Source organism: Apium graveolens, chromosome 4, assembly GCF_009905375.1.
Source record: "Apium graveolens cultivar Ventura chromosome 4, ASM990537v1, whole genome shotgun sequence".
NCBI lineage: Eukaryota > Viridiplantae > Streptophyta > Magnoliopsida > Apiales > Apiaceae > Apium > Apium graveolens.
The window spans coordinates 272,741,783-272,764,726 of NC_133650.1; the positions used below are offsets into that span (position 1 = coordinate 272,741,783).

Consider the following 22,944-nt stretch of genomic DNA (forward strand, 5'->3'; position numbering starts at 1 on the left):
GGTGATCATAGTTTCTTGAACCATGTCACTTGATTTTAGCAACACTTAAGAATCAAATTCAAGTGTCTCATTGTATGAAGAAGAAATTTTAGAAATGAGATTTGAGATTTGAGATTTCAGAAATGAGTGTTGGCAGCTCCCCCTGAATAGATCAGGGAGCTTTAAGAGATGTGCTCTTAGTGTGTGCGCCATCCTTATTCCTTCTTTGATACACCTGAATGTGTTCAAGTGATGGTGCAGACTCTTTACAAGGTGCACTAGGGAGAATGCTCTTTTGAATAGAGACATCCTGTTGAGAGGATGCCTCTAGAGTCTGTTTTATGCCCTCTTTTGCAACTACATCATTTTGGGAGGATGCAAAGGTAGTTTGAGTGGTCAGCTCAGATTTCTTTGCCTTCTTAGGTTTTTTGACCAGGGTGGACTCTATTTGATCATCACCACTCTCATTAATAATAGTTAGGGTTTCCTGCTTTCTCTTCTTTTTACTCACTTCACCTTTTTGAGAGGATGAAGTGGTTGGTTTTCTAGCTTCTATTGGTAAAAAAAGATGGGTCTCAGTTTGGGAAGGCCCCTGTTGGTGTTCCTTTATTTGTTCTTCCAGAGGTACATGAGCCATTACTATACCACTGATTGTAGACCTCATGTAAGGCATAGGGTAAGGGTAAGTTTTGAATCTCTCCAACTTAAATGGAGTAATTCTGAGACTTACAGTTACCTTGTTCTTTATAGTAAGTGAACTAAATAAAATTTTGGACACTTGCTTACAATTTCCTATTTGTGTTCTATATATACCATTAAGTAAATGGAAATCTTGAACTTTATGGTTTATAGTAGACATTATGAATCTAGGAAATAGAATTTCCTTACCTCTTATAGTCAAAGGAATTGTGAGCCTTGTGCTTAGTTTCTACAGAATCAGAAGCCCCACATTTAAGTGTCTATTGTGAGTCATAAAGAATACCAGCTTCTGGACCACACTTAAAATGTTATCATAACCTGTCTTCCTACATGTGAAAGCTCTTACAATGGAGTCAAATAGAAATGACCATTCATTCCTCAAATTCAGGCTGGCTAAGTTGATCCTTTCATTGTAATTGATGAAGTCCATGAATTCAGCTAGCTCATCTTGAGTTGGGACCTCCATCAGTTTGTCATTAGGGAAGCCCAAAGATACATTGACATAATTTTCAGAAAACTCCACCTGTTGGCCTTGAATGGAGCAGTTAACCACCATGAAAATAGCTTGGTTTCCGTGCACCACTGTCCTCACCACAAATGTGTTCCAGAATATCCTATGAAACATCCAAGTATAGTACTAGATTTACAGTTAGAGCACCTGCAAAGTATGTTTTAGAAAGAAACTTCACAAAACTCTTTAAGTTGTCAGGAGCTTGGTTTGCATATGTAAATGCAAGATAGTTGGTTCCTTCCTTTGGGATAAAAGGTCTAACTGTGTTTGATGCCATTTGAAGTGTTTGAATTTGAGTGGGTAAGAAAAATTAGAGAGAAAGAGCTTGAAGTGAGAGAAAACAGTTTGGATTTGAAGAAATTAGGTCACTTAGAGATCTCAAAGGCGTAAATAGGTGTATGTCGAGATGTCTGGGTATTTATAGTAAAAGGTAAATGACTTATAGAGAACTCAAAATAAATGTTTGGAATTTGCTTGTTGAGAAGTAATATTGAGAGAATAGATACATACCGATATGTCACTTTCGTGATTCTTATCGAGAACTAGAAAATGACTTATCGAGATTTCAAATAAATACGCAGTTTGTCCTGAATGTACTCAGTTTTTCCAATTTTTATTTAAATAAATAAAATCAGAATGATTTTATCAAAAGTATTACCAAAATAATTTATTAAATTAAATTATCTCAGTTCTAAGTTGTTGATAAGTCTAAAATTCATACTTGTAAAGAACTCTGTGAATTATCACTTATCGAGATCTCTACAATGACTTATCGAGAAGTCATAATAATGCTTGTCGAGAAGTCCTTCGAGAAGTCAGAAAAATGACTTATCGAGAACTCACTCGAGAAGTCTTAAAATGACTTGTCGAGAAGTTAGTTAGGCTTATCGAGAACTCAGTTCTCTAAATACTTTTGTTCTATTTGGTTTTGCCTTATGGTAATCTCATATATTGAAAATCTGAATTAACATTTAGACAGTTTTCTCATAACTGAAAAACTCCAAGCTAAAATATTTAATTTTGAAAAATAAAAATATAGAGATTTCTGAAATATTTATAACTCATATTTCAGTTAATTTCCAATTAAATCAAAGTAATTTTGATTTATTAGAAATCAATGTGCTGCAATATATCAGCTGAGTTCTTGCCTTTAGGATGAAGAATTTAGCATTTCAATTTCACCTACAAGTCTAGTGAAAGTAGCTTCATTCAAAGGTTTAGTAAAAATATCAGCTAGTTATTTTTCTGTTGAAACAAAAATGAGCTCAATGGTACCATTTGCAGCATGTTCTCTAATAGAGTGGTACCTTACATCAATGTGCTTTGTTCTAGAATGATTAACTGGATTAGCCACAATAGATATAGCACTAGTATTGTCACACATAATTGGAATTTTGTGTAACACTAGGCCATAGTCCATTAGCTGATTTCTAATCCAAAGCACTTGAGCACAGTAACTTCCAGCAATTATGTATTCAGCCTAAGCTGTGGAAGTTGACACATATTGTTGTTTCTTGCTATACCAGGATAAAATTCTTTGTCCAAAAAATTGACAGCTTCCATTAGTGCTCTTTCTATCAATCCTGCATCTAGCAAAATATGCATGTGTGTATCCAATAGCTTCAAATCATGTTCCCATAGTTTACCATAATCCCATGTTTGGAGTCCCCTATAAGTATCTGAAAATTCTCTTCACAGCCATCAAATGTGATTCTTTTGGATTGGCTTGAAATCTTGCACACAGACATGTTATAAACTTAATTTCTGGTCTACTTGAAGTCAAATACAGCTAATATCTAATCATTCCTCTATAACCTAAAATGACTACACTTTTTCATTTCTTATCTTCATTCAACTTTATAGCTATAGACATAGGTGTTGATGCAGGTGAATAATTGTGACGCCCTCCCAATCCGGGGTTTAAATTGGGGAGTCACTCTCACGATTCACAACATTATCACAATATAATTATTCAACCCTTTTACACCATAATGATCTTAAACAGGTCATGGTATGAAACAAGTTACAACTACTTACGAACAATATAAAATTATTACAAACCCTTAATAAATAGCCATGATTATAACTCCGACTAAGAATTATACAAAATAAATCCAAATGTATATATAATAACGATCTAATTCAACATAGTTTACTCCCAACTATTATTCATGTGTTTCCCCTACCTGAGCTGGTATATCAATTCTAATAGTATGGAGAGGACCTCTATAGATATTTTTAACAGCCGTGCCTAAGCCTAGCCATCATCCTCATGCTTAACTGTCAGGGTTAGATAAATAACAAAGTGAGCTACAAATGCTCAGCAAGTAACTAAGTTAAACAAAAAGGCTAAACTATTTAACAGAATAAGATAAGGGACAAGGTTACAAGGGTCTTAAAACATGTTTCAAGTTTGGGTTCTAACTAAGGTAGTCGCTCTACGACCATTACTTTATAAAAACATTTCATTTCTCAAAAAAACTTTCCTTATCAAAACAATGCTTTTCAAAACTTTTCTTTCATTCATGAAATCATTTCGTTTTCAAGAAAATGGTTCAATCATTTGAACAATACTGTACATAAAATAATTTTACTCAATTGGAGTGCATGACGCTCTGGACTACACGGGTGATCAGCCACGTACAATCCCTATATCGGACTTTACAGCCCCTTTGGACGTGAATAGGGTACCCATAAGGCCATATATTCAGCCTTTCAAATGTCATCCCTCACTGGTTTTCATAATGTGCCAGCCCTCACTGGTCTTCATAATGGACCGACGTCACTCGGCCACTTACACTTCCAATTAATGGAAATACGTAAAAAGTAAATTGATATAAATCCTTCATTTTCAAAATTCTTTTCATTTTAAAAACTTTGTCATACCTTTGAAATCATTGAGACTCTTTCAAGTCTAAAATCATTCTTAATTTCAATTCAATAAACTTTGTCATATTACAAGGGCAAGGTATACCAAAAGAATCATCATTCAGAGAATCAAAGGTATTATCAACATGAAAGCATTTGCATTTGAAATAAGGTATAATATTCAAAAGGAAGGAAAGAAACAGGCTACATCAATATACAAGGCTAATTAAAGGGTGACAATAGGTATTCAATCATAACATAGAATCACAACATAGGAGGCAAGGGTTGAACTGTTACTTGCCTTATTCACTTCCTTTCTTGACCACGAAACCTACTTTCCTATCACCTAGTGGGGCCTATTCTTTCCTAAACCGAGCGTTCTTACTTTCGGAATCTACATGCATAAAGACACTATTTTAGTATTTTTATAGTCAATCGTCATTCACCTTGAGCGTCTAAAACTATCCTACCCATACGATATCAAATCCCGACTCGTATTTTTATGTAATATCTCAAAATACAAAACAGATAGGGCTCAGGTACTTTGAAATTCGATTCAGTAATTATTTTCAGAAATACGTATAACCGTCATTTCGAAAAATAAGGTTGTCGAATATTTTGCAAATATTTCACCACGTTATAAAAGTAGTTTTCGTAAAATATTTATAATTATATCTTTATATATGTTCGATTGGTATTACTGATAATTACAAGATTCATTCCCGTATTTCTAAAATTAATTTCTTGGAAATCGGACAGCATTTCCTCTATTTATTGGACTACCAGTCGATATCATATCGACACGCTTAACAACAATCAAAAATCCAAATCAACCATGATTCACTACTCAATCACTAATTAAAATTCTAATATTTACAAACAACTAACTCGAACTCCGGAAATAGTTTACAAAATATTATTTTACAATTTTATAGGACTCTGTTAATACATCACGGTCCACCGTCAACTTGCCGAGGCTCATCACTGACGCGGCAAAATTCGTTGGTGCCCGATTAATTTGGGTTTGTAATACAAACTTCACCGATAAATAAAATTTCCTGCACGAAAATGTATTTATTTCATGAAAACTATACAAATAAATTCCCTGCAAAAAATACAGAAAACCCAATTAATATTCGTACAATCAGAAAACAGCACCAATTACGGTTAACCAGAAAACAACCGCGACAACACCCACAACACACGCGACACACACACGTACACACACGAACACGCAACAACATAGCACACTTCACAAACCAACATCCAACTGCACATACAATAGCCACACACAGAGGAACAACCCACACGCCACCACCCTCGCTGAGAAACGGAGAGGGGCAGCGGTGAAACAAGAAAAACATACATACAAATATATATATATATATATATATATACAAGCCGCAAAAAGAAACTGAACAGGGAACAAACTCGAAATCGATTTTGTAATCAGAAGAAATTAACAAATATGGTGGCAGTGGTGATATACCAGGAAGAGAGGAGAGAGAGTGCAGAGACTAGAGAGACAAAGTGAGAGATTGAGACACAGGGCATGAGTGATGTTTGTGATGTGTTTTGTTTGTTTTTTATAAATCTTCCACGTAGCAGTTAAAAACAAGAATAGCTTCCACGTATCAACAAGGTTTCTGAGGGCTTAATACGTGTATCAGACTCTTCTGAAAGCCAAGTTCCGTCCCCCGTTTCGCGTCTTAATGAACCAATTTCCGTTTAAAAATAATCAGAAAAATTACCGAAATAATTTTAAAATTCCCGGAACAATTGAAAACTAGTAAAATATAAATTTCATAATTTTTGAAACATTTTTGAATTGTGCATCAGACCCGCAATTTGCGATTTAACGAACAAATGTGCGGGTAAATATAACCCAAAAAATTTCCGAAACAATTTAAAAATCTCCAAATCTCCAAATACTAATAAAATTTAACTTTCATAATTTTTAAAATATGTTTGGAATAAATCTTGAACTCGCAATTAAATACAATCAGAAAATCATTTAGGGATAAATAATTGATGAAATATTATTTTCTAAATTTTATAAATTCCTCTAAATATTTATTGAAACAATAAAGCCACAAAAATAATTTTAAAGATAATTTCAATTTATATAAAAATAAATCTTTAATAAAATCCCTTTTTAATCAGAAACATAAAATAATACCGCTCAACAATTAATAGGATAAATAATTCTCGAACACAACTAAGTCAAAGCTCATGTAATCACACATTCCTAAATAGAATCTTCACGCTTCCATTTAATTTCCATATTAAATCATAAATATTCTTATATTTCTATTTTCGTTATATATAAAAAAATCCGATATCTTTTATCGGTCACATCTTCACTTTATTTATTTAATTGTATCAATACATACGGGTCACTTAATCATGTACTCGCATATATACCCGTAAAAATTATAAATCACTAATTTCTCTTTTAATTCTCATAAATTATCATTCTTCAATTCATTGCTCGCTAACTCCAAATCATTAACAATTAGTAGTACACCATACAAAAATATAAAATAATAAATTTTTTATTTTCTAATTTCATATAAAATCACACATTCATATATAATATTCGAGAATACAAGTTGCTAAATCTCTGGATATTACATCCTTCCCCTTTTAAAAGGATTATGTCCCTAGAATCACACCTTAGTAAATAAATGAGGATATTTATCAAGCATTTCGCTTTCAAGTTCCCAAGTTACTTTCTCAAGTCTATGATTCCTCCATTAAACTTTCACTAACGACACTATCTTATTTCTAAGCGTCCTCTCTTTCTGGTATAGTATTTCTACCGGTTGTTCTACATTAGACAGATCTTGCTGAATCTCTAAAGGTTCATATTCTATTACATGACTTGAATCTGGGTTGTACTTTTTAAGCAAAGATACATGAAAGATGTTATGAATGTGCTGCATTTGCGGCGGTAGAGCCAACTCATATTTATAAATCGTATGAGAAATATAAATGATCTAGATGAGATTTAACCCTCCTATTTTAGGAGTGATATTATTGGCCTCTTCTGTGAGCTAGACTACGAAATGTGTGGCCACACTCAAATGTTGATTTGATATGATAGTCTACTCATTGATCAAGAAAACTTGGATTGAACTATGATGAGGATGACACATTACATGCCTCTAGTTTAATCTATAATATTTAGTTAAAGGGATTATATTACATTGTACATTATTCATAAAAGGTTTAATCGATCACCGATTCAATTATTATTGTTTGGATAGCAATGATGTATTACTAGATGCCGCTCATTGTTTACGATTTTAAATTAGATTTAAAATTTTTTGCCAATGTAATAATAACCTATAGGGTCACACACAAAGAATGCTTGAAGGATTATTTAATTTAAATTGGATTTAAATTAAATTAAAGTAATTTGAATTATTTATAATATTAATTAAGTTTGACTTAATTAATTAGATAAATAATGATATTCAAATTTACTAATATTAATTATGACATTTATTTGTTAAATAATTAAGTGAGACTTAATTATAATACAAATAAGAATTTCGAATTAATAATTACTTTTAATTAGTTAAGAGTTTTAAATTCTTTTTCTACTCTCTATATAATGTCTCTTGTGTGGCTGATTTTGTAAAAAAAAGACTTTTACTAAAACCCTAGCCACCAAGGGAGAAGATGGAGAGAGCAAGAAGAAATGAGTTTGTGCTAGTACACATCCAATCCTTGCGTTCAAGCATTCATGTGGATACTGATAGAGCATAGATCGCGAGAGCGGGATGCGTGGTGATTGAACAAGCTTTGGATCTCCATTAGTCAACCAATTGGTAAAACTTCTTAAGGTAAGCAATCTGATCTACGAATTAAATATATGTTTTTCGCATGGATCCTGTAGTGGGTTTCGAAAATTCTGATTTTTCACGCTTTTAAAGACTGTTTCCGTTTCTTTTATGTGCTCGAAACCCTTCAAATCGGACTCATCATCAACGTGAGTTCCGATGAAAGCATGGTATAATAAATGTAGTATTTATACTGAATAAATAATAAACCAAGTACATTACACAAGAGTATAGGTTCACAAAATAAAAAAACTAGCATCCAAAGTTATAACTTAAAACAAAGAATCACAAGAATAAACTAGATCCTCTTTGCCTTGATTGAATTGTGCTCTACGGTCTTCTTACACCTTCTCCTTATGCTCTGGTACGTCTTGTTATGAAAAACGATCATAAGTTATATTTATATAGCAGCCCATGCAGAGTAGAAGTCCATCAATCAAAATCACAAGATAATCAGGATTCTTTCATCCCGACCTGGTGCGGCCGCGCGCTTCAACAGCGCTGGCGCGCTGAGTTTCTGCTCTTTAGGCGCGGGCACGCGTTAGCACAACGCGGGCACACTGACTCTCTGGAAAAACTTCTTCTTTTTATTTTCTTGCTGCTTTGATTTGGCCTTTTCACGAGCAATCTTCTCGAACACCATCCTAACACCAAATTAGCACCAAAAAAATGCTAAATCTCCTGAGTCTTTTATTTATGCCTGAAATGCAAAAATACATCAAATACATAAATAACTCGAGTATAAAACATCAAATCAAGCCTTTATAGGAAATAATAAGTGGATATAAATGCCACTTAACACACCCCCAAACTTGAACCGATGTTTGTCCTCAAGCATAAACAGACTCAAAGAACAAGAAATAAAAATGCATGAATGCAAACTATATGAATGCAATGATCCCCATATAATAACTAAACCAATCAACAAGCAACATCTCAACAAATGCAGTTATTCGCACAAAGATCAATCAAATCCCACTAATCAACTTACAAGCAAGAAGTGCGTGTGTGCAAATGCTTACAGATAGACTATCACAATTATATCAATAATCTTGACTCACTACTCATCAAAGAAATCACAAGGTTATAAATAGAATAAAAGCTAAAATCAAAATAACTTATAACACTTCAATTCTCATATCGGAGTTCTACATGGATTCATGCTTTTATTCACAACACATAAACAACACAAATATGCTTATTTGACCGTTCAATGAGTGAGGTCCATAAAATACTTATACAATAATACCCATATAGCGAGCGTTAGGTTAGTGGATCCCAGACTATAAAAAGCCTTAGGTCACTAGGCACAAAGTCCCCTAAGAACTTAATAACTCAAGTATTAAAGAGCCCACTCGTGATCAATTATGCATAAATACATATTTTTTTCTCTTTTTTTTCTTCTTTTCTGAACGAGTGGGTTTCACTCCATCTCGTTCAACCCTAGACTACTCATATAAAATGAGTCGACTACTAGCCATTTGACACCTAGCCACACCAACTAGCAATGAAATCCAATTTTCTCTAATTTTTAAATATCCATGTTATTTTATCATTAAGAGAATATCCTAAATTCTAAATATAAACAAGTGATTAAACCTTGACAAACAAATAAACCATGACCATGATCTAGCACTTCAAGCAACCTATAAGACTTAGTAAAATACAATTTTCTCTAGCATGCAAATCAACTCGATAAGACTTAACATCACTAACCACAACATCACTACACTAGAATCAATATCACAAATCAATCGAAAAAATCGTCTAAGGGATCATGTTATAATGCAAATGCATGAAACTATATGAACAAACTATCATACAAAATAATGGGAAAATAAATATTAATAAAAAAACTACTACATGGTAAATATGCAACTATATGAACTAAACTAGCATGAATATGCAAACTATACGAGACTCACATAAAACACATAATCCTTAACTACTACCCCCAAACTTAAAGTATTCACTATCCTCAGTGAAGGTAATATCAAGGATTCAGGCAAACCTACTCAGAATCAGGGTCATCAACCTCAAGGGGTGGAGTATCAGGAGTGTCTGGAGGCGAATATACAGAATCCTCACCGAATACTGGCCACTGGATGTCAACTCCTGTGGCTCTGAATGCAGTCCCCAATGCCTGGGTAAGGTCCTGTACAGAGCGACTATGGATGTCAAGCATCACATCCATCCTCCTCAATAAGCGCCTATACTGCGCTGAACTCATCCCAGCACTGCCCTGTGCTTCTTTCTGCTGTTGCTGCTGCGATCCCGAAGAACCGGCCTCTCCCAAATCAGCTCTCCAAGCTGCTCTGCTCTCCTGCGTCGTGCCACCAGCATATGCCTGAGGAGCTGGCCTTCCACCTGGAAGATGGTCATAAGAATATCTAAGCCCCTTAGGATCGGGCTTCCCACCATACCATTTCTGTATATTCAACATCGTCGAACTATCAATCAGGGCACTCGGGAGCTGCAACTGCTCATGTGTGGGCCAATGAATGCCAACCACCACACACAACTTCGTCACAATGGACGCATAGGGTATAGAACCCGTATTACTCCCTCGAAGAAATCTCAAAATACCCTGATGGATAACCATCCCAAGATCCACATAGTCTCCCTGAAGAATCCCCCACAACAGATGTGCACGCTCCATAGTAACATCATGCACGTGAGAAGATGGCATGATGTTAGCACAAATAAAATAATTCCATGCACGTGCAAACCTGTTCATGCACGAGGAAGGAAATGTTGCATACTCGTTCGTGCCCTTCTTGAACTTCCATTAGTCTCAGGCACACACAGGCTAGCAACAATCAAATCCAAGTTAAACTCCTCCTGCATCTTCTCATTCCAATTCTCCTATTCTAGCCTCCTCTCGGGCTGCTCAATCGCCCGACGAATAGCCTCATCACTATACTCCACAGTCATCCCCCTAACCACCGTGAAACCGTTCTTCTCCGTATTAGCATTCGCGTAGAACTCACGCACCACAATCATGGGCACAGCAGCGGGTGTCTCGCAAAAAGCAACCCAGCCCATCTCCAAGATCATCTCCAACAACTTACCATCTTTTCCCAATGGCAGAAAACCACGCTCCTTGGCTTTAGGCTTCGAAAACAGCCTCGCACACTCCGCCTCAGCCTCGGGAGTTGAAAACCTAGGCCTCAGACCACCCGCACTCGAAGAATCAGTGGTGTTGCTGCTAACTTGGGTTTGTTGTATTTTTGGTGCTATTGAGATTGAATAAGCTTGAGAGAACCGAAGTTTGTAAGAGCGATTTGTGTGTTTGAGATTTTGAAAAGTGATGGAGGAGTTGTGTATAACTGTATGTATATATAGGAGATTGGGAGAGAATTAGTTATGGAAAAGAAGTGGGAATTGATTATGGGAATAATGAGAATAATGGGTTTGATTTGGAGAGGGAAATATGGGATGGGGGAGAGTAAAATTCGGGTAGTAATTAATTTTGCCTTCAAATTCCCGAATTTCTGTTTTTTTTTTCAGAAACAGGGACCCAGCGCGGCCACGCGCTACCTCAGTGTGGGCGTGCCATGCTTCTACCAATCCAGTGCGGCCGCCTCGCCAGGTAGCGTAGGCTCGCACAGTTTCTGTCAAATCAGCACGGCCGCCCCGCTTCACAGCGCGGGCGCGCTGTGCTACTGTAGTTGGCACCGAATTTTTCTATTTTTCTGATTTTTTTTGTATTTTTCTCTTTTTTTCCTTTTTCCTCTATCTACTAATGTACAATAAACTTGGGTTGCCTCCCAAGAAGCGCTTAGTTTACGTCGTTAGCTTAACATAGAATCACGAGATCAAGTAGACAATAGAACGGCACTAACCACCTCACGGTTTGCCACATCCCCATAGTAGTGCTTTGACCTCTATCCATTCACTATGAACGCTTGGCCTGGATCATTCTCAAAAATCTCCACAGCTCTGTGCGGAAACACAATAATGATTATGAAAGGCCCGGATCACCTCGACTTCAATTTTCCAGGAAAAAGACGGAGACGAGAGTTGAAGAAAAGAACTTGCTTCCTCGACACAAATGATTTAAGCACCAGACCCCTATCGTGCCACCTCTTGACTTTCTCCTTATATATTTTGTTATTTTCATACGCTTGAAGTCGAAATTCGTCGAGTTCATTCAATTAAAGCATTCTTTTCTTACCAGCTGCATCTAAATCAAGATTCAACTTCTTCAAAACCCAATACGCTTTATACTCGAGCCCCACATGTAAATGACACCCCTTACCATAAACCAACTGAAACAGAGACATACCTAACGCAGTCTTGTATGGTGTTCTATATGCCCAAACAGCTTCATCAAGCTTCAAAGACCAATCCTTCCTTGATGGACACACAAATTTCTCTAGATTATGCTTGATCTCTCTATTAGACACCTTAGCTTGACCATTAGTCTGAGGATGGTAGGTTGTAGCAATACGATGATTCATATTATATCTTTGCATCATAGCAGTGAACTTGCGTGCATAAATGCGATCCATCGTCACTGACTATGACTCTTGGAGTCCCAAATCATGTGAATATCTGCTTATGAAGAAAATTAAGCACTACCTTCGCATCATTTATCGGCAAAGCCTTGACTTCAACCCATTTCGAGACATAATCAACTGCCAACAAGATATACTGATTATTGCAAGATGAAACAAACGGCCCCATGAAGTCGATTCCCCAAACATCAAAGATTTTAACCTCGAGAAGCACATTATATAACGACTCGTGTATTCTTTTTAAATTATTTAATTGTGCAATTATGGAAATTATTAAATAGATAAGATATGTATGTTGGTTTTGACCGCTATGTGTTGTTTGATTATTATCCATATATGCTTTATGGTGTACCAGGTTGTCCCCGTGATCAATTATGGAGTCATATTGAATTGTTTTCACTTTTAAAAGTGAATTTAATGCAAATTTATTTGCATGAATATTTGAAATGTCTGTAAAATTATTTTTATGGTTTTATAATAATAATAATTATTTTTGGGATTTTTTTTACAAAATTTAGAAATCAATATTTCATCAATTATTTAACCCTGTATGATTTTCTGATTATATTTATTTGTAAAACCTGTATTTAATTCCAGAATTCTTCAAAAATTATGAAACTCATATTTATTTAAGTTTGGAATATTCCGAGAATTTTAAAATTATTTTGGGAATTTTCAGGATTAATTTTACCCGCGCGTCGATTCGTTTAATTGATAAAAGCGGGTATAAATTGTATTTCAGAAATTATTTTAAAATTATGAAATTTATGTTTTTATAAATTTCGGAATATTTATAATATTTTATAACCATTCTCGTAATTTTCTAAAATTGTTTTATGTGCCACTTGGTTCGATAAATTACAAAATGCGGGTCAGAACCGGGCTTGCAAATGGAAAACCAGACACGTGTGGATTGATAAAAGAATTCATAGACAGGTGGCAGCTAATTATTCGTGGCTGTTGCAGCGTGTTAGTCATTTAATAAATAAAAACACACCCCTGTGTTTTCTTCTTCACTCTCATCTATCTGTTTCTCGACTCTCTCTCTGTTCTCTCTCTCACCTCTCGTTTCTCTCGTTCTTCCTTCGTTCTTCTTCTTCGTCTCTTCCTTGTGCCGTTTCTTGTTGTCGTTGTTTGCTTCGCCACCACCGCCTAATTTCCGGTGAGGCTTGGTGGTCCGATTGATTCTGTTGGTTATGTATATATATATTGTGTGTGTATACATATGCTCGTGTGTGTGTGATTCTGTGGTGTGTGTGTTGCGTGTGTGGCCGGTGTTTTTGCCGCCGTTGACCCCTGTTTCCGGTTGTTGTTGTGGCTGTCATGTTCCTTTTCCGTTTCTGCGCGTATGGTTGTGGTATGTTATTTTAATATTATTTTATTAATTTCTCTGCAGGAATTTTATTCGATTAATATTCGTGAAATGAAATATTTTAGTGCGGGGAATAATTGTAAGTAATCGGTGGAATTTCGCGTTGGAAACCCGGAATTAATCGGGTACCCGCAAAATTTCGCCACCGTCCACAATGAATTTTTACGAGTGGACGCTGGACGATGATGATGTTTATCTGAGTCCTAATATTTTAAAATGAATAAATTAATTCATGGAATTATTTTTGAAATGAGAATTTGATTTTTACAGTAAAGTCGAGTACGTAATTTAGTCGCCGAATTGTTATTGGATTGATTGTTGGGTTGAAGTGATAGTTAGGATTGTGTTTGTTGTGAATTGGATTGTTGTTATGGAATTGACGTCGATTGATGTTTCGACGATCCGATAAACAAAGGAGACGCTGCCCGATTTCCAGGAAATTTACCTACAAAAATACGGGAGCGTATCCAACGATTATCGGGACGTCGAATGGTTATATAGATATAAATATGTTCAATATGAAACTTGATTGCACGATGTGATGAAATAATTTTCTAAAATCCATAACCCTGATTTTGTAAAATTACAAATATACGTATTTTCGGAAAACGAATACCAAACCGATTTCTTGAGAATGTAAACTCTGACTGTGGGGTGTGATGTTATATTATAATAATCCATATAATTACGAGTCGAGTTTGAATATCGTTGGGTAAGAATTAGTACGGAGGATATATCAAGCATACCTAGACGTCTAACGTAGGGTATTTCGACCCTGTAGGTTATAATCGGGAACCTGGAAGTGGACGATGGACTAGAAATGACCTAGTAGTCAATCAACGAGCTCAGTAGAGTTTCAACAGAAAAACCTGAGTGTCGAAGTCGAATCCAATGGGATCTAGTGGTTGGACGTTAAAGCCTGATCGGCAGAGTCGGATCAGAATTGATCAGTAATAGTTGTAAAGCCTGTAAGGCAAGTACTTCCGAACTTTTCTTCAAGATATATTGTAATTTTTTTCGAACTGTTTTATAACATGTCGCTATTATACAAAATAACTCCTGTTTTATATTGTACGAGCTTCAAACCATTTAACTTTGAACCCTGATTTTCTTGATCTTGAGCCATAAGCCTTATTCTTTGTAATCCATCCTTTGTTGATCCTCAGACACCAAACCATACAAATATAATACTACTTCTCAAAGGTATAACTACCAAACACCAAACACTGAAAGAGAATGATTTGAAAACACAGAAACTTTTATACTCCAGTTATTCTTAATAGCATCAAAGAACCATATTCTGAAAAATCATTACTGGTCAAATACCTGACCCTTGTACAAACTGAAAATCGTTTTTTATACATACCCTGATATACCCTCGAGATATCCATGAGTTCCTTACGTTTTTATGCAAATGTTTAACCATCATTAATTATGATCTTGTTTTATTGAATCATATTGTTATCATATTGAACTGCTTTAGGATTGGATAGTTTTTATATATGTGGACCAAATTCGTGGTCAGACCATACAAATGGTCAAGTTAGGCCAATGTGTGCCTTGGATCCAGTAATTAGAGCAGTGCTGTGTGCTTGCTCGGGGTTAGTGCGTGACTGATCAGCAGCCTAACCTTGGTTTTTAAAAAATAAACTTAAAATGAATATCCAATTCTAATGATTAGTTAAAAAGAAACTTGATTCCTTTGAATCATCTCATTTGATCATTGTTTGACCTCAGTTATCACTATTATGACTTGCTGAGCTAGTTAGCTCACCCTTGCGATTCTTTTATATATTTTACAGTTAAAAATGATATGGATGATAGAGAAGTGCCTCAGTCCAAAGTGCGGGCTAAGGTTCCAGTTTGAAGTGAATCGAGTTAGCAGGAGCTTCATGCAGTGGAGAGATAGTACGATTGTAACAAAAACTTTATTATCAATTGTAAGTTAATTCAGTCGGGATTCGATATGATGTAATAAATTAAGGTTGTGGCTTGTTTTCATACTTAAACCTATTGCGATCCATGGTTACATAAAGCAGGGTCATTGCAAATAATATTTCTTATACACGTTAATATAATGTGTTTGTGTTATAGACCCCAAACTTCTGACCCGTGTTTGGAGGGCGCCACACATTAAGAGGCATCTCATCCCTCTTGCACATATTACCCACACGCTGGCATCGATCACACTTCAAAACAAAGTGATGTGCATCCTTAAACAATGTAGGCCAAAAGAATCCCTCTTGAAGAACATGGGCTACTGTCATCTCTCCACCCTAGTGGCCTCCATAAACAGTCAAATAACAGTCTCGCAAGATCCCCTCGTTTCACTGTACGGAATACATCTCCTAATGATTTGGTCAGCTCTTTGCCTAAACAGATATGGTTCATCCCACATGTACCACTTCACCTCATGAAGAAACTTCTTCCTTTGAGCATAAGATAAATCTGGAGGCATGATATTACTCATAAGGTGGTTCACAATGTCTGCAAACCACGGTTCTTCTTCTTGTATCCCAAACAGCTGCTCAAGGGGAAAAGACACATTTATCAATGTCTTATCTTGTGAAGTTGTACTTGGGTCTTCCAAATGCGAGAGATGATCAACGACTTGATTCTCAATACCTTTTATGTCCTTGATCTCTGATTCAAATTCTTGAAGAAAAAGAACCCATCTAATCAATCTAGGCTTCGAGTCCTTCTTCGAGACGAGATATCGAATCGCAGCATGATCAGTGAAAACTGTCACCTTTGTCCCAAGCAAATAAGATCAAAACTTCTCAAAACCGTAGACAATGGCCAAAAGTTCTTTCTCAATAGAAGTATAATTTAGTTGAGCACCATTGAGGGTCTTAATAGCATAGTAAACCACGTGAAATATGTTGTTTTTTCTCTTTCCAAGAACTGCTCCAACTGCAAAGTCACTTGCATCGCACATCATCTTAAAAGGTTCATTCCAATCAGGTGCAGTTATGACAGGTGCTGTGATCAAACTCTTCTTCAAAAACTCAAAAGCAGCTAGTTACTAGTCACCAAACTTGAACGGGACTTCCTTATCTAGAAGATTCCACAAGGGTTTAGAGATTTTAGAGAAGTCTTTGATGAACCGCCTATAGAAACCCGCATGACCAAGAAAGCTGTGAACTCCCTTAACAGAAATTGGTGGAGGAAGATTTTCAATGACCCCTACCTTGGCTTTGTCCACCTTAAGACCCTTACAAGAGACCATGTGCCCAAGAATAATTCCCTTTCGTACCATAAAGTGACATTTCTCCCAGTTGAGAACCAGATTGGTCTCAACACACCTTTTAAGAAATGCGCCAAGATTCTGCAAGCACTCATCAAAAGAATCACCAAACACAGAGAAATCATCCATAAACATCTCCACATTCTGACCAATCATGTCAGAGAAGATAGCCATCATGCATCTCTAAAATGTGGCAGGTGCTCTACATAAACCACAAGAAACTCTTCTGAAGGCGAAAGTACCAAATGGACAAGTGAAAGTAGTTTTTCCTGATCTTCTGGAGCAATGCAAATCTGATTATAGCCCGAATAGCCATCCAGAAGACAGTAGTACTCGTGCCCAGGCAATCTGTCAAGCATCTGATCAATAAAAGGTAGAGGGAAGTGATCCTTTCTCGTGACCTTGTTCAGCTTCCTGTAGTCCATGCAAACTCTCCACCCCGTGACTGTTTGAGTAGGAATGCAATCATTCTTCTCATTAGCTACAACCATGATATCTCCTTTTTTTGGCATACACTGAACTATACTCACCCAAGAACTGTCAGAAATGGGATAGATGAACCCTGCATCCAGCCATTTGAGAATTTCCTTCTTCACAACTTCTTTCATGATTGGATTTAGCCTTCTCTGTTGCTCAACAGTAGGCTTGCTACCTTCCTCTAGCAGAATTTTATGCATGCAATAAGAAGGGCTAATTCCCTTAATATCTGCTATAGTCCATTCAATTGCCGATTTGAACTCTCTCAGAATTCTTAAGAGTTTTTTCTCATCACTACCTGAAAGGTCAGATGCAATAATCACAGGAAAAGTAGATGCATCACCTAAAAAAGCATACCTTAAGTGTTTAGGCAATGATTTAAGCTCAAGTGTAGGAGCTTCCTCAATAGATGGCTTGAGGCGCTTTGAAGATTTGTTCAGCTCCTCCATTTCAAGAGATTCAAAAGGCATATCCACCTTCCGCTTCCAGGGATAAGCATTCAGAAATTGCAACTGCTCATTCTCTTCATCATATTCACTATCGGAATTCCCCAACAAGGCCTTCTCTAAGGCATCAGACCTTAGCAATTGATCAGGTTCTGAAGTAAACACATAATCGAGCAACTCCACTTTTAAGCACTCCTCATTTTCCGTAGGGAATTTTATGGCATTAAACATATTGAAAGTTACATCCTGATCCAGAACTCGCATGGTGAGCTCACCCTTCTGCACATCGACCAAGGTTCGGCCTGTAGCCAAGAATGGTCTTCCCAAGATTATAAGAATCTTCTTATCCTCCTTAAAATCAAGAATTACAAAATTGGCAGGAAAGATGAGTTTGTCCACCTTGACCAAAACATCCTCCATAATGCCTCGTGGATATGTAATAGAACGATCGGTTAACTGCAAGGTCATATAAGTCGACTTTGGATCAGGTAAGTCCAAATTTTTGAAGATTGAAAAAGGCATCAGATTGATTCTAACTCCCAAGTCACATAAGCATTTTTCAAATGACACTTTTCCAATGGTGCAAGGAATAGTGAAGCTTCCAGAATCTTTAAGCTTCGGAGGCAACTTCTGTTACAGCACAACACTACATTCCTCCGTGAGAGCAACGGTCTCTAAGTCATCAAGCTTCACTTTTCGAGAAAGAATACCTTTCATAAACTTCGCATAACTAGGTATTTGTTCAAGAGCTTCAGTAAAAGGTATGTTGATATGAAGTTTCTTGAACACCTCCAGAAACTTCTCAAACTGCTTATCCAGCTTTTTCTTCTGCAACCTCTTAGAAAAATGAGGTGGAGGATAGATCTGCTTCTCCCCTGTATTACACTCAGGAGGAGTGTGTTCAACAGTAGTCTTCCTTGGTTCCGCTTCAGCTTCCTTTTGCACTTCTTCTTCAGCCACAGCTTTTTCATCCAAAACTTGAGAGTGTTCGAGATTTGCAACCTATTTAGTGGCATTTATGACACTTTATAACGCTCCAGTAAGCTTTGAATTGGTGTATTTGCACTCAAGTTATGGGTGTTTTGATGTTTTTCTATTGTTTTTGCATTTCAGGCATTAATCTAAGATTCACGTGAATTAGCATTGTTTTGGTGCTAATATGGTGTTAGGATTGTGTCCATGGAATAAAGCTCGGGAAACCAACTCATTGCAGCAAGAATTAAAGAAAAGCAGAATTTTCTCCAGGAGCACGGCATGCCCGCACTGTCATAGCGCGCGGCCGCGCCCAAACTACAGAGATGCAGCGCGCCCGCGCTAGTGAAGCACGCGGCCATGCCGGGTCAGGATGTTGAAATCATGATTCTACTTGGCTTCTAATTGGAATACTTCTACTTTGCATGGGCTGCTATATATACTTAAATAAAAGATGTTTTTCAAGAGAGAGATGTAACGGAGCTGAAGGAGAAGACGACAAGAAGACCTATAGCACAATTCAACGAAGGTGAAGAAGATCTAGTTTATTTTTGTGAATCTTTGTTCTAAGTTATAATATTGGATGCTCGTTTCTTGTTTTGTTGAACCTAATACTCTGGATTTCGTACTTGGTTTATTATTTGTTTATAAAGACTACATTTATTTACATGATTTCATCGGAACTTACGTTGATGATGAGTCCGATTATGGGCTAATCATTATCCTGGGGTTCTAGCGGATTTATTTATGGATTTCTATAGTTGATTTATTTCGATACCTTAGTGTGTGGTGATTGTATGATAGCCTAGTATTGGTTGTGCTTATTCGTCTTATGAGCGTCGCGAACTTATAAGATAGCGTGTTAATTCTTAATGAAGCGACATTGAATTTAAGGGTTTAGAACTTGCCATGCTAGTATAGGTTCATGTGTTATTGTTATGCATGATTCATTGGTAATTTTAACCATCTTGCTTGTCCTATATAATCATGATAGATAACTTGTGCATTAAACCGTTATGTTGTCAAATTCTATAGACATATAGAGTTTCAACATAATTGGTGTTTATTCAGGTTCTATCTCTTTTATGGATGTCTGGTAGTATGTTATTCGTACAACGAAAGTTGGCATTTATCAGTTTCGTGTAATCTGATTAGTGTCATCATCATTACATGCTAAGGTTAAGAATGAAAAGGCTATTGAATGAAGTACTTAATGAAGTTAGAATCCCATGTTTGTGATATATATTATTCAACTCTCTTTACTCTCTTTAGTTAATGTTCTCTACTATAATTCTCAATAGTTAATCGTAGTATAGTTAAAACCCAATTTATTATTCGTCTTAGCATTGAATAATAGCCATATCATTGTTGCATAAGTGCATAAATCACAAAGTTAGTCTAAGCTTGTCCCTGTGGGAACATACTAGAAATAATTCTATATTACTTGCGAACGCGTATACTTGGGAGAATTTTAGCGTGTATACTTTTAGTTTATGTGTTTGTCTTCACTGATCGTTAAAGTTCATTGACTCGGACATTGTTACTTACTTACTCTTTCCCTTTTCGTGTTTCAGGTACTCTAGCGAGCGTGTATGCGTAAGCGTTCGCGGGCTCGTAAGAGAACTCTGGATCAAGACGAGGAAGAAGCTGTAGTGATTCGAAAGGAAGTTTTTGAGGACGAAGAGAAAGTAGAAGAAGAAGAAAAAGTCAAGGAACCAGCTTTAATAGTGATGGGAGATCAAGCAGAAAATCCTAAGGCTCTGATGGGCTATTCTGAGCCTAAGATCAATGATATTCAGTTGAGCATCATCAGACCAGCCATCTCGGTTAACACCTTTGAGATCAAGTCGAGCACAATTCAGATGATACATAGCTCAGTTCAGTTTGGGGGTTCCCCTACAAAAGACCCCAACATGCACATTAGGGATTTCATCGAGATCTGCAACACTTTCAAATTCAATGGGGTGACTGAAGATGCTATCAAGCTGCGACTCTACCCATTCTCTCTGAGGGATAAAGCAAAGTGCTGGTTACATTCTCTACCACCAGGGTCTATCACCAAATGGGAGGATCTTGCTCAAAAGTTTCTCACTAAATTTTTTCCTATGGCAAAGACTGCTGCAATCAGGAATGCTCTTACTCAGTTTGCTCAGCAAACTGGAGAATCTCTGTGTCAGGCTTGGGATCGATATAAGGAGATGCTAAGGAAGTGCCCACACCATGGCATGTATGATTGAATGATTATAAAGGCGCTCAGTCTAGACCTATGCTCAATGCAACATCTGGTGGAGCCTTATGGGCCAAAAGCTATAATGAAGCGTATAAGTTGATTGAGCTCATGGCAACTAACGAATACCAGAATCCTACGCAAAGAATGTTGTAAGGCAAGGTAGCAGGAATCTCGAAAGTGGATAAAGCTACTGCTATAGCTGCTCAACTTCAAGCTTTGACGATGAAAGTGGACTCTTTGGCGAATTATGGAGTTAATTAAATCACTAGTGTTTGTGAGCTTTGTGCGGGGACGCATGAAACAGAGCAGTATGCTATTTTTAGCGAATCAGCTCAATTTATGAGCAACTTTCAAAGATCACAGCAACAAGCTGCGGCCTCTTATCATCCAAATAACCGCAATCATGCTAACTTCAACTGGAGTATCAATCAGAACGCGGTGCAACAATCTTATCAGTCATACACAACAAAGCAGTATAACCCTCCGAGTTTTCAGCAACCGCATTATGCCCCTAGGCAACAACTTCAACTTCAGAAGCTATCGCAAGCTAATGAAAAATCTGAATTGGAGGAGTTGAGGCTCATGTGCAAAAGCCAAGATGCGTCTATAAAGATCTTGGAGAATCAGATTGGGCAAATTGCTAACGCATTACTGAATCGTCAACCTGGCATGCTTCTGAGTGATACTGAAGTGCAAGGCAAGAAGGAAGCTAAGGAGCATGTGAAAGCAATTACATTGAGGTCTGGTAAGGTTGCCAATCCTGAAAAAGCTAAGACTCCAGAATCTGAAGTTGAGGTTGAAGAAGAATAAGTGCAGAAGGAAGCAGAAGTGGAACCAAGGAAGACTACTGTTGAGCACACTCCTCCTGAGGGTAATACAGGGGATAAACAGATCTATGCTCCACCTCCTTTTCCTAAGAGGCTGCAGAAGAAAAAGCTGGATAAGCATTTTGAGAAGTTTCTGGAGGTATTCAAGAAATTTCACATCAACATACCTTTCACTAAAGCTCTTGAACAAATGCCTAGTTACGCAAAGTTCATGAAAGGTATTCTCTCTAGAAAGGTGAAGCTTGATGACTTAGAGACGGTTGCTCTCACGGAGGAATGCAGTGTTGTGCTGCAATAGAAATTGCCTCCGAAACTTAAAGATCCTGGAAGCTTCACTATTCCGTGCACCATTGGAAATGTGTCATTTGACAAATGTTTATGTGACTTGGGAGCTAGTATCAATCTGATTCCCTTGTCAATCTTCAAGAAGTTAGACTTTCCTGATCCAAAGCCCACTTATATGACTTTGCAGTTGGCTGACCGTTCTATTATATATCCGCGATGTATTGTGGAGGATGTCTTGGTCAAGGTAGATAAACTCATTTTCCCTGCTAATTTTGTAATTCTTGATTTCAAGGAGGATAAGAAGGTTCCCATAATCTTGGGAAGACCTTTCTTGGCTATTGGCCGAACCTTGATAGATGTGTAGAAAGGTGAACTCACCATGCGAGTGATGGATCAGGATGTAACTTTTAATATGTTCAATGCCATGAAGTTCCCTAGAGAAAATGAGGAGTGCTTAAAAGTAGAGTTGGTTGATTCTGTGGTTACTTTAGAACTTGATAAATTGCTAAGATCTGATGCCTTAGAGAAGGCCTTGCTGGGAAATTCCGATAGCGAATATGATGAAGGGGATGAGCAGTTGCAATTTCTAAATGCTTCTCCCTGGAAGAGGAAGATTGATATGCCTTTTGAATATCTGGGATTGGAGGAGTTGAACAAAGCTCC

General features: G+C 36.9%; 1 non-coding gene across 1 annotated transcript; it reads right to left on the reverse strand.

Annotated features, from left to right (window-relative positions):
- Positions 1–21,059: 21,059 nt before the first annotated feature.
- Positions 21,060–21,166, reverse strand: LOC141723045 (small nucleolar RNA R71). The gene has a single exon (XR_012576038.1). It is a non-coding gene; the product is annotated as a small nucleolar RNA R71 (small nucleolar RNA).
- Between the last annotated feature and the right edge of the window lie 1,778 nt (positions 21,167–22,944).